The 14,670-nt window shown below is 45.1% G+C and overlaps 1 protein-coding gene and 1 long non-coding RNA gene across 3 annotated transcripts in view; one reads left to right on the top strand and one right to left on the bottom strand.

Annotated features, from left to right (window-relative positions):
* Lrrc8c (leucine rich repeat containing 8 VRAC subunit C) overlaps positions 1-14,670 on the bottom strand; it is a 99,271-nt gene that overhangs the window by 16,395 nt on the left and 68,206 nt on the right. The gene's annotated exons all lie outside the window — the stretch shown is intronic.
* Positions 141-14,670, top strand: part of LOC116068016 — a 25,976-nt gene continuing 11,446 nt past the window's right edge. Inside the window, exon 1 of one of the 2 annotated variants that reach the window (XR_004109408.1) lies at positions 141-439. This is a non-coding gene — a long non-coding RNA (uncharacterized LOC116068016). Of the gene's footprint in view, positions 534-14,670 lie in introns of both variants that reach the window. The other variant, XR_004109407.1, reaches the window with a different exon arrangement.

The raw sequence follows: 14,670 nt of genomic DNA, 5'->3' as shown, positions 1-14,670 counted from the left end.
TTTTTTTTTGAGACAGGGTTTCTCTGTGTAGTCCTGGCTATCCTGGAACTCACTCTGTAGACCAGGCTGGCCTCGAACTCAGAAATTCTCCTGCCTCTGCCTGCCAAGTGCTGGGATTAAAGGCGTGCACCAGCTCTAAGAGGATTTTTTAAAAAACTGCAGATTATTCTAGAAATTTGCCACAACAATCCAAGAACAGTCCTCTATAGCTCTTAGGGAGTATAATGATGCTAACTGCCAGGGTCCAATCTGTTGGAAGAAGAGACCACATTATTCTTTAGGAGTTTAGCTACTCATTGTGACATCACAAGGCCCACCCTTAAGTGAGGGCTGTTGCAAGTGTTGGGCAGCTGTCGATGAGCAGAGACAAGACTCCTCTTTCTTCTGTCTTGGGAGGACCAGGGTCATAGAGATGGTCATCTTTGAGGAGAAGTGATTGGTAATGAGGTCTGAGGCCTGGGTTGTGAATGTTCCTTGAAGTCAGCCCATGTGATGCTCTCTCTAAGGTTTCTCCTTGGAGTCTCTTCCTGTGGGTAAGGCTGTGAGACAGTTTGGGGACGACAGCACACTAGCACCGAACGGCACTCTCCACACACACTCCTTTCTCAGAGCTGATGTAACAGGATGAGTCCAGGAGTGTCTCTGTCTTAGGGTGTCAGTGAACTCACATGGGGATACCAGTCTTTGTTCTCTCTCCCACTTCCCTTTCCTTTTCCCTAATTCATCCAGCTCTTTCTTGATCTTACTTTTATTATTGTTGCTGCTGTTGTTGGTTTTAGTTAAACAGTTTTCTCACCTGGCCTTCCCTCTATGCCTGTAATAATTCCTGCATGAGAAGTCCAGGAAGCAGGCACCTGCATTGATAAGCAGATAGGCATTTAGCCTTGGGCCTCCCTCAAGCTCTGTGTGGATTATTTAACTGCTCCTGCTTCAGTGACAAGGAAACATCCCAAAGGACGTGGGGATACTTTGAAGTTTATGGTTAAAGAGGCCAAATGGAACTTATTTCTATTATATCACAATCATTCAGAATAAAACTGAAGTAAGGATTGGGGAGATGCCAAGTGGGTAGAGTGCTTGCCTAACAAGCATGAGGGCCTAAGTTAGGATCTCCAGAACCCGTACAGAAGCAGGCACAGTGCCACATGTCTACAACCCAGCACTAGGAGGCAGAGGCAGGCAGATATCTCAGAGTTCAAGGCCAGCCTGGCATATAAACAGTGAGTTCCAGCATAGCCATGGCTGCATAGACCTTGTCTCAAAAGACTAATGTGAAGAAGTGATTGAGAAAGACACCTGACATCAGCCTCTGACCTCCACTCACGCAGACACAGGTAGACACAGGTGAGTGTACCTAAAATCATGCCAAAAGCATGCCCAGCCCACATTTTCTGTTGAAAGATTTAAGGAAAGCTTTTTTTCCCTTAAAACTGACATATTCTAACTGAAGCCATAAAATACTCACATTTTGTATTTCTACCGAACACTTGCAGTTTCTTGCCAAATAAAATGCTCACGTGGCTGATGATCTGCTGAGCTAGGCAAAGGATTTGGGGTTGGGGTTACAGGAACTCTAAAAATATGGAAGTGTCTAGCTTAGTGTCCAATGAGTTTCAGAAAAGAAACCACCCCTCAGCCTCATACTGTGGTAGGCAATATATTCTGAGGACAGCATTTAACATCTACATCACAGCACTGAACACCACCACATCTGACCGCAACTTCCATTTCTCCAGGTTTGGGTGTCACTACAGAACCTCTCCAGTTTTTGAGCAGACCTGAGCAGGAAGATGCGACCTCTGGTTTAAAATAGCAGACCTTCACAGTGCCAGCTTTCTACACTCCCTAGAGAGGAAATGCCCTCAGCTTGTGTCACATGGAAAAGAGGATCTCTTAAGTCTTCTTGCCTTTATTCTTTCAATCAGTTTCTGTATGTCTGTATCCATCCAGTCATCTCCTTCCCTCCAAGGTCCTTATTTACAAGAATCCCCTACATGAACATTTATGTCTTACAAATCCCACCTTTTCCAATACCTTGTAACTTTACTTCAGAAATAGAATTTATTCCTATATTATTCTAATCTTACATGAAACATTAAGGGCACTGTCTTTCCAAGGTAGAATTACTCTTCTGTCTCTGTTGTGGTCACTGAGATTTACTCATAGATAGCCACTGTAGAAGTTATATAGTTTTGTGGGTGCACACATGAATTCCTAGTTTGAAGCAGTTTAAATATCTTTAGGATCCAAACCAAGTTTGGGGTAGTCAGAACTTAGCTCGGTGCCTGCAGCTACAGACTGAACTGACATAGTGAGTGAACAGTGTGCCATTCCGTGTCTGGAACTACTGCATACAGCCTTTTGGGGCAGAGATGGAGTCTTAAGTTATTCTGTCTTCCCCATAGTTCCTAACACAGTCCTGGGAACTCAGTCAACATTCCATAAACATGCCCTGATTTATCTGTACTTTGAGAGTGCAAGTTTCACAGAACAGAGATCTCCTACCCCCAGACAGTCTCAAGGAGAAGTATCCACGTGTCAAGGATAAATGATCTTTGTTGGACTTTCACTAAACATCTTTTAAATTAAAGTTACTCTGTAGAAAAAAATGTAACTGGTGCATGAATACAGCCTTTGCAGATAAGATTAAACCAGTATCGTGAAGATACCAGCATTACTAAAGAACAGCTGACCATTTCATGAATGACAGAAAGCCATGATAGGAAAAGTGTAGTCAAAAAGGAACAGAAGGAGGCCCTGGGAGTTCATCTGAGACCTGAGTTAGAATCAGGGCTGGAAGGTGCTCAGGGGCTAAGAGTGTGGCTGCCTTCCAGAGGACCTGAGCTTGGTTCTCAGCACTGGTGTCAGGCAGCTCACAACCACCATAAGTACGGCCCCAGAGAATCTGATCCCCTCTTGTGGCCTCCTAGGGGACATGCACATATGTGACACTCATACAAACACATAAATAAAAATAAAATTCGTTAAAAACTGGTTTAGAATAAAAAGAATGTTTTCCCATGAAAAGAGACAAAGGTTTTAAGACTCAGGTCAGCTCATGACATCTGACCCAAGGAAACAATGCCAAGTAGACCGATATAGAACTTAAGCATTACTGATAATGTCTACTTGGAGATAATGTCACATAACATCTGGGTAATGATAACATTAGGCCAAACAGTGTCTTGGTATCCCCTTGCTAGAGCTAACTCCATGGCCCTGCTTTACTTTCCTAGTTGCTATGGTTACTGCAGGTTATAGACTCTCATAAAATTCAGAGCTGGATCCACACATTAGAGAGCATATACATATGAGCAACACTAAATGGATTCATCAAGTTGTAGTTACATGTGTGTGCACATGTGTGTGTGCAACAATAAAGTACAGGAAGGGGATCTGAAGTGGGAAGGAACACAGGAAGAGAAGGACCATGGAGAAGGTGGATAGAAATGACATCTGTACAGTCCTTACAGGGACAGACCAAGCTATATCTGAGTATATAGAAATGCAGTAACAACAAAGACAGAGGCCATGAACTTAAAGGAGGGTGGGAGGGATGTATGGGAGAGTTCAGAGGGAGAAAAAAAGGGGGGGGGGAGAGAAATGTAATTAGATTAACCTCAAAAATTTAAAAACCTTTGGAAGTAAACTGAACTTTAAAAAGTACTCATGCAAAAAAATTCGAATAAAAAAATACATGTTTTTTTTTTTTTCAAAAGGAATAGGGACACTAGATAAAATTCTGGCTCCACTCTGACAACTAAAATGTTGTATTAAATTGCCATGATAACTAAAACAAATTTATAGTTGTAAAACATAGTCCACTGAAGATGACATACACTTAAGTAACAAGACATGGAAATTCAAGTTGGCACCAAGCTGGAAGCTTCATTTCTACTTGCTAACTTGGGCAGAGCAGGAAGATGCTATGTATACTATCAGAGGAAAAAAGTTATTAATGGTTAGCTCTCAATCCTGCAAGCTATACTCATGACTGGCTTTGGCATGATGTGCTTCACTGGGGCAATAGTGGCATGGATGTTTATGGGAGTAACCAATCGGTTTTTGATTGGCTTTTGTCATCTGATAGAACTCATGCCTGAGAAGGTCCCAGACCTTAGGGAGAACCTACTGTTACTATTCTGCTAAATGAACATAATACGAAACTGCCCACTAGGTACTTATCTTTGTACTTGTAGGTTAGTGCATCTTATAACCACCGTCAGAGAAGCTGCTTCTTGCAGGAGATAGTGATTAATACAGAGACTCACAGTTGGTCACTGTGCAGAGAATAAGGGACTGGGGAGTACTCACCCTTAACTGTGACATCTATGTCCCCCAGGCTCAGGGATCATAGTGGAAGAGAGGTCAGAGCCAGAAGTAGTAGACGATTGCTGTGTAAAAGTATTTTCCAGGGAGCTGTGGGTTACCATGCAGATATGGCCAAGTCCAAGAGCCACACCACACACAACCAGTCCCACAAATGGCATAGAAATGGCATCAAGAAACCCTGGCCAGAAAGGTAAAAATTCTTAAGGGGGTTGGCCCTAAGTTCCTGAGGAATACGCTCTTTGCCCAGAAGCACAAGAAGAAAGATCTGGAAAAAGATGCAGGCCAACAATGCAAAGGCAGTGAATGCATGCACAGAGGCCATCACGGCCCCTAGGAAGCTTAAGGCAGTTAAGCCCAAGATGCCAAAGGGCCCTAGCCACCAACTGAGCTGTCCTGATTGTATTGCTCACCCCAAGCGTGAGAAGAGGATTCAAAGCTACAAGGGCCATAGGCTCTGCCAACCAAAGCCCACAGTTCAAACCAAAGCAGAGGCGGCAGCTCCAGCCCAGGCTCCCCAAAGTGCCCAGACCCCTGTGAAGTCCCCTTAGACAAAGCTCCTGCCAGTGTGTGAAGATAGATGCACTGCTGTGACACACCTATTTACACAGTTTGCAGATGACCAGTGTCCTACGCTGTTTTTACAAATAAACTCGAGGCAAGAAAAAAAAAAGCATTTCCCAGATAGGACATGGCTGTTGCACATACGAGTTATAACTGCATACACAAGATCTGCACGAGATTAACCCAGCAAAATCCTTGCATGGACTGGGAAAAGTCTCACTAGATCTCACCTCTATTAGAGGATCTACTGTTAACTGATAGCTGCTAAGTTGAGAGCCCCACACCCATGCACATACTGGGAGCTAAATGGACTCAGAGGACTTAAAAAGGGAGATATGAAGTAAGGAGGGAGGGGTGGGAGGACTGGGGAGGATTGGGAAGTCATTACACATGCATATGAAATTCCCAATAAAATAATAAAATCTTTAAAGAAACTTTCTACTGATGCCAAATTTTTATGACCCCCACATTCAGTAATATGATCCCATATGGGTCACAATCCACTGCTTCAGAAGCAGCGGCCTAAGGCACTAGGTGGGCACAAAATGAACCAGGTCTGAGCCTTGCCTTTAGGTAACATGACTCCCCTAGAAACAGTGGAACATTGCTCTTGGCACTGCGGTTGGCCAAGTGTTACAGAAAAGGCTGATAATTGCTCTTGGGAATCTGTGTGCTCCCAGCTTCTGACTGTGGGCCTCAACTCTTTGTCTTGACTCTGAGAAGTCAGATGTAAAGTTGGCATTCATCAGAACCCTAGCACTTGGGAACACTAGACAGTGGATGCCCAGTGTGGGTCAGTGCTTGTCCCAGTCTCCCCGAAGTGACCCACTCTTGAGAAACAGACATGGGCCTCTCTGCGGCATGCTCACATTCCCTGCCATTCCTCTTTGGTTCTCTGTGTGGAGTGTTCCTTTGTGGATACCAACAAGCCTCCTCATGTCCTTTGTTCTGAGCTGCATGACCACTCTGCATGTCCTGCAGTCTCCCCTTACTTGACTTCGTTTCTTTCAAGGGACTTAAGTCAGAAGTTGTATTTCAAATGAATCTTCTGTTTTCATGATATGAACTGGATATTTTAAAAAAACCCTTGTGTATGTGTGTGAGCATATGTGTGCATGAGTGTGTAAATACATGTGTATGAATGTGAGTGTATGTGTGTCTACATATGTGTGTGAGCATGTATATGTGCCTGTGTATGTGTGTCCATGTGTGCCTGTGTATGTGTGTCCATGTGTGCCTGTGTATGTGTATGAGTGTATGTGTGTGTATCTGTGAGTGTATATGTGTCTGTGAGTGTATGTGTGTGAGAGTGTATGTGTGGTGTTTGTTGTTATGTGTGTGTGTATGTGTATATGGGTATGCATGTAAGTGTGTACATGTATGGTGTGTATATGTGTGTCATGTATATATACATGTTATGTGTATGTGTGTTTGTGCATATTTATATACATGAGTACGCATGTTTGTGTGTGTGGTATGCGTATGTTGTGTGTATGTGTTGTGTGCATGTGTATGTGTATGTATGGTGTGTGGATGTGTGGTGTGTGTATTGTGTGGTGTGTATGTGTGTGGTGTGTATATGTGTGGTGAGCATGTTTGTGTGTGTGTGTGTGGTATTTGTATGTGTTGTGTGCATGTATGATGTGTATGTGTGGTATGTGTTTATGTGTGAATGTGTATGTGTACATGTGAGTGTGCATGTGTATGAGCACGTGCTTGTGTATGTATGATGTGTGTATGTGTGGTGTGTGTTTATGTGTGCATGTGAATGTATATACATGAGTGCTCGTGCACGGGTACACATGGTTGTCGCCATGGTGCTCATGCTGAGGTCAGAGGACCATCTCTGGTGTCAGTCCTCACATTCTACATTGAGATAGGGTCTTTCTTTCCTGTCCCTGATGCCAGGCTGGATGGCCCTTGAGCTCCGAGAGCCTGCCATGTAGCCATTGCCTATGTCACTGTGGGGGCAAGGACTTGAGACACGTGCAGCTGGGCCAGGCTTTGCTCGGGTTCTTCACACATGCAGAGCAAGTGTTCTAACTACTGGGCCACCTCTCCATTTCCCTAGCCTGTGTTTGGACATGTTTAGAGCTACTGAACTCCACTGACATTATAACTATAAGGAATATGTGCCACGGACAGAGCTCTCACAACATGTGGATTCTTCTTTTAGCTTTCTCCTATGCTGCTCCTCCCCCTTCCTGAAGGGGAATCACCAATAACAGCCATATGCTCTTGACCTAACAGCATTTCAGAAGGGTCTTGACTCAAGCCACAACAGTCTTCCCTAAAATCCCCATTCTAGGAAGCATGGGAGAGACTTAAGAGATTGATATTTTCCTCATGGAAGTCTATTATAGTTTGAGCCTTAAATACCTGCCCCCCAACCCCTGCTCCCCACTGGCCTCATGTATGGAGGGCTTGGTCCCCAATGTGGCAGTGTTCAGAGGCAGGGTGTTTGAGAGGGACTGGGTCATTAGGACTCTGAAGCTCATCAATATTTAATAGGTGCTGGATTAACAGGATATTGAGGGCACAGGAAACTTGAGTGGGTCTGTCAGAGCAAGTAGAGCTCCTGAGGGCATGAGCCTAACTCAGCATTGCCAGCTATCACGTGCTTGCTGTCAGTAGAGGGCTAAGGGCATTTGTAACTCTGCATCTTGAAGCCCACTCTCTTGAGCAGTTCCAGGTGCTTGCCACTGATTTCCTTTCTGAGGGTACAGGGATGAACCCCACAGATGAGGCTGGATCAACCAAGCTCATGATCTTATACACTGGATACAAGTTCTTACAACTGAACTCCCATTTATATTAAGTGGTGACTCATCTTCAGAGCTGAAAATGTTCTTTCTCTCTTGTGAAACTTTGTGCTAATGAATTCTCTATTTGTGAAAAACAATGAAAATGTTTACAAGGTCATTTCCAAGTCCACATCTGAAGAGACAGATAAGATTTGGAAGAATGAGTGAATGATACAGTTTAAGAGAAGCCGAAGAATCCTTTCTAAAGGGGGTAATTTTGAGTGTGTATATGTGCAAGTGTACATGTACACATGCATGCATTTGTGCATGGCTGACATGTATCAAGACACTCAGGGAAGGGGGCTAATTGTGCATGTTCCCAAATGGATGTGTACACACATCATGTCATGTGACCCATCCTTTCTCCCACTGCTTATCTTTCTTTTCATTCCATATATGGTTCTTTTCCATGTCCAAAATAAATATGCCTTCTTCATTTAAATTTTGGGGGACATTTATAAAGTTTCTCAAAAAAATCTAACTAGAGTTTCTTTAATATTGCTTTGGATCTCTATAAAATAATGTTTGGGGACTGGACATGTTTGTAGTGTCACTTCTGCGTAGTACAACCAAAGCTTATCCCCGACTTGCAAATGAATGGGATTCAGGTGATATTATTTTATTTGGCTTTGACAATTACTGGGGAAGGGTAACTGCTAATCTACTGTTCTAACTGCTGAACTGGCTACTTCCCCAGTAGTGTTCCCTAGTACTTGTTGCTTCTCTTGGCCATGTGCTCATGGTTCCTCTACTCTCATGGTGCCTTCTCCTCTCTTCTTGTTCTCCTCCTCCTTCTCCGTCCTGAACCAGGTAACACAAAACCAGCCTACCACTAAACTGGCTGTAGCCATTTTTTTAAACCAACAGTTTTAAATTAAGGGCCAAGGTTTGTACAACGAAAGTCACTCATGGGTCTAGACATTCCGGTTCCGATTTAGCATTATAAAGACACAGCAACAGACCAAACCCAACTCTTCTGCATTACCTAAAATGTGTAATATATTCCATTTTTCCAAATTACCTGTCATTATTTACATTTTAGTTGAGTGTCTCCTATGAGGACTGTGCCTGTTGCTGGTTGGCTTATTTCCTGTTGCTGGTTGGCTTATTCCTAGTAGCCACCTTCTCCTGTGCTTTTCTACAGCACCTTTTTCCCTTTAAGCTTTTTAGTTGGTATGTATCGTTCCAGCTGAGAGCACTTAATTATTTAAAATTAAGCAATTAATCAATGCATTCATTTATCTAGTTTCTGAGACAGGTTCTCATATAGTCCAGGTTGGCCCTGACGGTCTTGGTAGCCAAGGCTGCTCTTGAAATCCTCATCCCTTGTCTCAGCTTTCTCAGTGCTGGGACTCTAGGCCTATACATCCATGCCTGACTCATATGTATGGATTATGTATAGTGAGACCCTGGCTCCAAGGATGATGCATGAATTGCTTTTACCCCACTCTCCAGTGTTTGACAGAGAATAGGAGCCTGAGTGTTATTCTTAGCCTGCCTGGGACCGTGCAAATGCCGTGTATCACATCACAAATGACTGCTAGATATTCTAAAAGGATAGGAATTATACACTGCCTGTAATAAAATATATGGTTTCACCAAAGAAAGTACGAGAGGAAGCAGCAGCATGCAGTGAAGAAGATGAAACACTCCAGACACAAGCTAGAAAATCCCAAGCTGTCAACTAAAGTGTGGTTCAGCTTTAGCCTCTGCACTGCAGGGCCTCTGACTCCTGAGGGGGATACAAGAGTCAGTAGAGTTTAGGGGTGGGTGGGTGGGTGGAAAAATGGAGGAACACAGTCACAGTGATGAGGAAGAGTGGATCTGACATGAGAAGACAGGGATCTTAGTCACCACCTGGAGGAGAAGCAGAGAGAAGGCCACCTCCTCCCATGCTACAGTAAAAACTCCCTCTCCTCCAATCTTCTTTTTACTTTGCTATCCACCCCTGGCTGGCCTGAAACTCACTTTGTAGCCCAGGTCAGTTTGCAGCTTGTACCAGTCCTCCCATTTCTGCCTCCCAAGTGCTGGGCTGACAGGCATGTGCCCCTACGCCCAGCTGATCCAGACCTTTAAATATTAGTTTTGAAGGATTGACACACACACAAACAGCAGCAGAGACTAAACATCTGATGAATCTCCCTGGTCTCACATGGAGAAAAAAAAAAAAAGCACAATGTTCTGTCAGCACGTTGTGATCTGAGGGAAAAGAAGCTGAGAAGAAACAGATGACAACGCAGTGTCAATCCCTAACGGTGAGGGAAGGGGAGGTGTCTGTCCCCACTCGCTGATCAGCAACGGATGCTGCAGAGGGGGATAGCCCCCAATTCTTGCCCAAACTCAGGAGAGAAGGGCAAAAGGTGACTCATACACTATTCTCAGTGCCAGGAACGCACTGCACTTTAAATTGTCACTGTGACAGAACATAAGCAAAGACCCAGGCAAAAGCACACTTGAATAAAGCTCAATGGCAGAAGGGTCCAACCTCAGAAAGCTCTCTGTACTCAGGGAGAGCGGGACTCTGAAATCATGTTACTCTCAGAGTTCCCCACTGCCGCTGCAGATGAGCCTGGCCCGCAGTACTAACTTCACAGCTGAAATGATTTATATTTGACATTCCCTTAAGGCCCCAGGTAGGATGGCAGCACAGATGTGGGTACAGAGAACCTTTTTATCTTAGATGAAGTCTTCATTTGTTTTTCTTGGCAAGAGAGAGTCTCAGCAGACCAGGCTGGCCTGGAGATAGCCCAGGCTACTATGGATGGAGCCTATCAAGTTTATGGTATTCCACCTGCCTTAGCTCCTAATGTGTGATCCCAGCCTGAGCCATGGCCAGCTGAGAGGCCTTATTTCCAGCCTGCTCATTGGTGCCTCCACTATTTCTCCAGGATATTGAATTTCACCTTAAACTAAGGCCGTGCTACTTCTGGGCTCCACCTACAGTAGAAGTGAAATCCAGAGTACACCATGCTAATGAAGCCTCTGAAATCACTCCAGAGTTTGTGATTTTTCCTACCTGGACTCTCGGTGAGCTGCCTGTGAGCCATTTGCTCCACAGAGAAGTAGAGATGAATTTCCATATGAATCAGAAACTAAGGTGAACATGAATCTGTTGGCCAGTTTGTCCCTGTACTTGGGCTAAACCCACCAAGGCTTTTTGTAAATCATCTCAAGTCATTGAAATAATTCTCCTGTGGCTCCCAGCCCACTCAGAAAGCAGGAAATATTTTTCCTTTGTAACAACCACAGGGCAGGTCCCCAGGGCTTCCAGGGACCTTGATCCCCCAGTTCCTGTCCCTGGTTCCTAACTGCTCACTCTATATTTGTAGCAGGCTGCCTGGAGGCTGTTGTGGATTTGGTTATAATAAGATAACCTGGAGTCACTGAGCAGAAACCTAAAACAATCTGATTTTTCCAGGAAGTGGCATGTTGACCTTTCATGATTCGGTCTGTTTTATAGAGTATGTTGAGTTTTTGAATAGTGCTGTTTATAGCACGAGGCTGGGTGTTTACTCTGTGGGTCCTTGAGGGTGCGTAGCTGTCTGGGAATAGGATATGCACACTTCTGGGCTCTTGGCTTATGAAGAATTGATACTTGTTTCTCCTGTGGCCTCCTGTCATGTAAGGAATGCTCTTTACACTTTTTTTTTTTCCTGCCACGGTAGTTTTGAAATAGCCACTTGCTTAGAAAAGAATAAATATTTGTCAGATGAGTAAGACAAGAAAGTTGATTCTAACTTTTGCATTTTGGGGCAACAAAGAGCCTAACCGATCCCCCTTTCTATAGATAATGACTTCCCCCAATGCCTTCAAAGCTGCACTGTGGTGCACCATATGAATGGCACATTGTAGTGATAGGCAAGCAAGCAGGACTGGCCACAGAGGAGGCAGTTTTCAAGGTATTCAGACTGCTGGGTTAGCGTTCCATCCCCAACCAATGGTCCGGCTACTGTAGTTTTTCCCTGCTGTGTTTTCAGACCTAGGAATGAACTTGCTTGGTAACTAAGATCTAAGAATGACTGCACTTTCTTTTACAAAGAGGAATATGAAGGCATAAAGCATATTTTAGCCATTTTAATATTGCTGCAGAGATGGGGAAGGAATGTGAGCCTCACAGAAGGCTCTTTGTATGTCAGAGGCTGTCAGCCACTGGGCCAGCTTCAGAGGATTCCCGGAGCAGAGCCCAACAGGAGCTTAAACTCCTTAGGAACAGTTTGTCACTGCGGTGTGGCTCCTGGTGCATTTAAATTGTCCTTTAAGTCTATAGCAGTTTCCCCTTTGTTTCTCTAATGAAGCTACCACCTTGTAGCAGGCAATGGTGAGCATCTTTAGCAAAACTGAATCTGTTTGGTTGACACTCTGACTTCATATCCCCCTTAGTGCTCTGAACTTGGGTGGTTGGTTTTTTTTTTTTTTTTGGTTTTTGAGACAGGGTTTCTCTGTGTAGCCTTGGCTGTCCTGGAACTCTCTCTGTAGACCAGGCTGGCCTCGAACTCAGAAATCCACCTGCCTCTGCCTCCCAAGTGCTGGGACTAAAGGTGTGCGCCACCACCACCCAGCTGAACTTATTTTTAATGTAGTTTTATACACCAAAGTCTGGACATGTGCACCCTCTGCCCCTATAGTCTACAACAGTGTGGGGGGTGCGAGGCAGAGGCTACAGCAGCGGTTCTCAACCTGTTGGCTGTGGCCCCTTTGAGGGGTCGCATATCACATACTTACATTAAGGTTCTTAACAATTTTGCTACTACAGTAGCAAAATTACAGTAGTGAAATAGCAACGAAATAATTTCATGGTTGGGAATTTCATAAGTCCCACAACATGAGGAGCTGTATTACAGGGTCTTGACATTAGGGAGGTTGAGACCCACTAGGCTGGAGAGAGGTAGTTAGCTGGTCTGTTGCTGCCTGTACGCACCCCTTAGCTTTAGGACAAGCTGCCCCAACTTCTATCCTTCCAAATCCGTATGTGAAATCCATATGCCTCAGGCTTATTCTGGGAAGTAATGAACGTCCATTTGGATTCTAGCACAGGCGTCTCCTCACACGACACGCGACAGCTGTGCAGTTAGCACTCTAACTCAGGGAACCCTTCTGCTGGGTGCCACACACAGGATTCAGACTCTTCCCAACGCCGCCGGCAAATGGCCTCCAAGCCTGTCACTGTGGGTCCCGGGAGGGCTGGTAATGTTCAGACTGTCTTCCAATTACGCTGAATTTATTCCCATTCCCATTGTTTGAGACTTCCCTTGATCACCTTCTCTTCAGGTTCCCAACTTCCAGTGAGTAAGACGCCAGCACCACCGTGAATACTCTCATGAGACAGTGAGGCGCACACCCCAAAGCAGCATTTGATTCTCACACTCTTCAGACTACTGACACTGGGGCTTGGGGCTGTGTGTATGTTCCTTTCCATGTCTAGTGCCCCACACAGTGCCTGACCACTGCTGTCATGCATGTGCCTGTGAACTGGACACCCTGTCCAGTATGAGTTCAGAGCCCTGCAGACCTGGTGACTTGATACAATGTTCTCACTTCTTGGAACTGTAGCATCTCAGACTACACTTTCTTTATCTGGCAGGCATCGGATTCCTTCTTAAGGGCCGTAAAGGTGGGACAGCATTAGGAAAGATCCAGGATATTTGTTAGACTATATGATATGAATCATGAAAGCAGGGTGGCTGGTTCTGGGGTGCAGGGCGGGTGGTCCTGGGGTACAGGGCGGGTGGTCCTGGGGTGCAGAGCGGGTGGTCCTGGGGTGCAGGGTGGGTGGTCCTGGGGTGCAGGGAGGCTGGTCCTGGGGTCCTCCGACAGCTCCCACACCACAGAGACGGTGTGCTGCAGACATATGACTCTAATGGTGTAATGAAAAGGAGGCTTACGGTGTGCTTGACACTCTGCCCCCCCCTGACCTCAGTCACTTCAGACACCTCTCCTGAGTCACGTCCACTAGACATAATACTTTTATTTTCTTTATTGAGAAAGGTTCTCCTACAGCCCAGGCTGCCCTTGTACTTGTTATATAATCTTGGATGACTTTGAATTTCTGATCCTTCTGCCTCCACCTCCCAAGTGCTCAGGTGAAAATTGTGTACCTGTACGCCTGGTTTAGGGGTGCTGGGAATGGAACCCACAGCTTTGCATGTGCTAGACCAGCTCTCTGCCCAATGAGCTAATCTGCAGCTGCATTACAGACACCTGGGTGGACATAAGTTAAATGTACTTCCTATGACCTTCCAGGCCTCCCTTGGCCTCTTTTCTGCAGTCTGTCCAGCCCTGGAATATGGGGAGTTCCTGCCCAGTGTGAGGAGACATGCAGTCTCCTGCTGACCCAAACACCTCCATCCAGTGGCCATTGTTAATCTGTCCCCTTCCTTAAAGCCCGCATGACATTACTTCCTTTGGTACCATTTCTTGTTGTCCACAAACATGTCTCTCTGCAGACTCGTCTCCTTCAATACGAGGGGAAACTAAGCTACAAAGGCTCATCTTTTAGTGCCCCTTCCAAACAGAAGCTTTATTGTTCCTGTCTGGTGGGAGATGCTCCCAGCTAAGAGGAGTCCTGCCCCAGTCAGTCAAAGAGGGTCCTCTACCAGACCCATTATGTCCTTCCTTCTGGAGATCAGTGTTCCCTGATACCTAAGCACTCAATATAACAATATCTGGGTGGTTAAGCCTAGCATACTAAAAAGAAACCTCTTCAGTTGCCCAGGTCTAAAAACCTAAGAGACAATGCCATTGCTTCTTCTCTCACTTTTAGCAATCAATTATCCAGAGGCTCTTGGTACACTTCCCTAAGAAGAGCTGCTGTTTCTGACCTGGTTCGAGGCACCAGGTTAATCTCAAGATTACTGGCTTTCCCAACAATCAAGCCATAGATGTTCCCGTCCTTTGCGTTTGCACTGTACTTCGTTTTTTTCCTCCCCCGCCCCCCCACCCCGGGAGTTATAGCTAGACAAATGGAACCTACACA

Source organism: Mastomys coucha, unplaced genomic scaffold (assembly GCF_008632895.1).
Source record: "Mastomys coucha isolate ucsf_1 unplaced genomic scaffold, UCSF_Mcou_1 pScaffold22, whole genome shotgun sequence".
NCBI classification, from domain to species: domain Eukaryota; kingdom Metazoa; phylum Chordata; class Mammalia; order Rodentia; family Muridae; genus Mastomys; species Mastomys coucha.
Note: the sequence above shows the minus strand (reverse complement) of the source record. Positions and strands in the feature narration are given on the sequence as shown.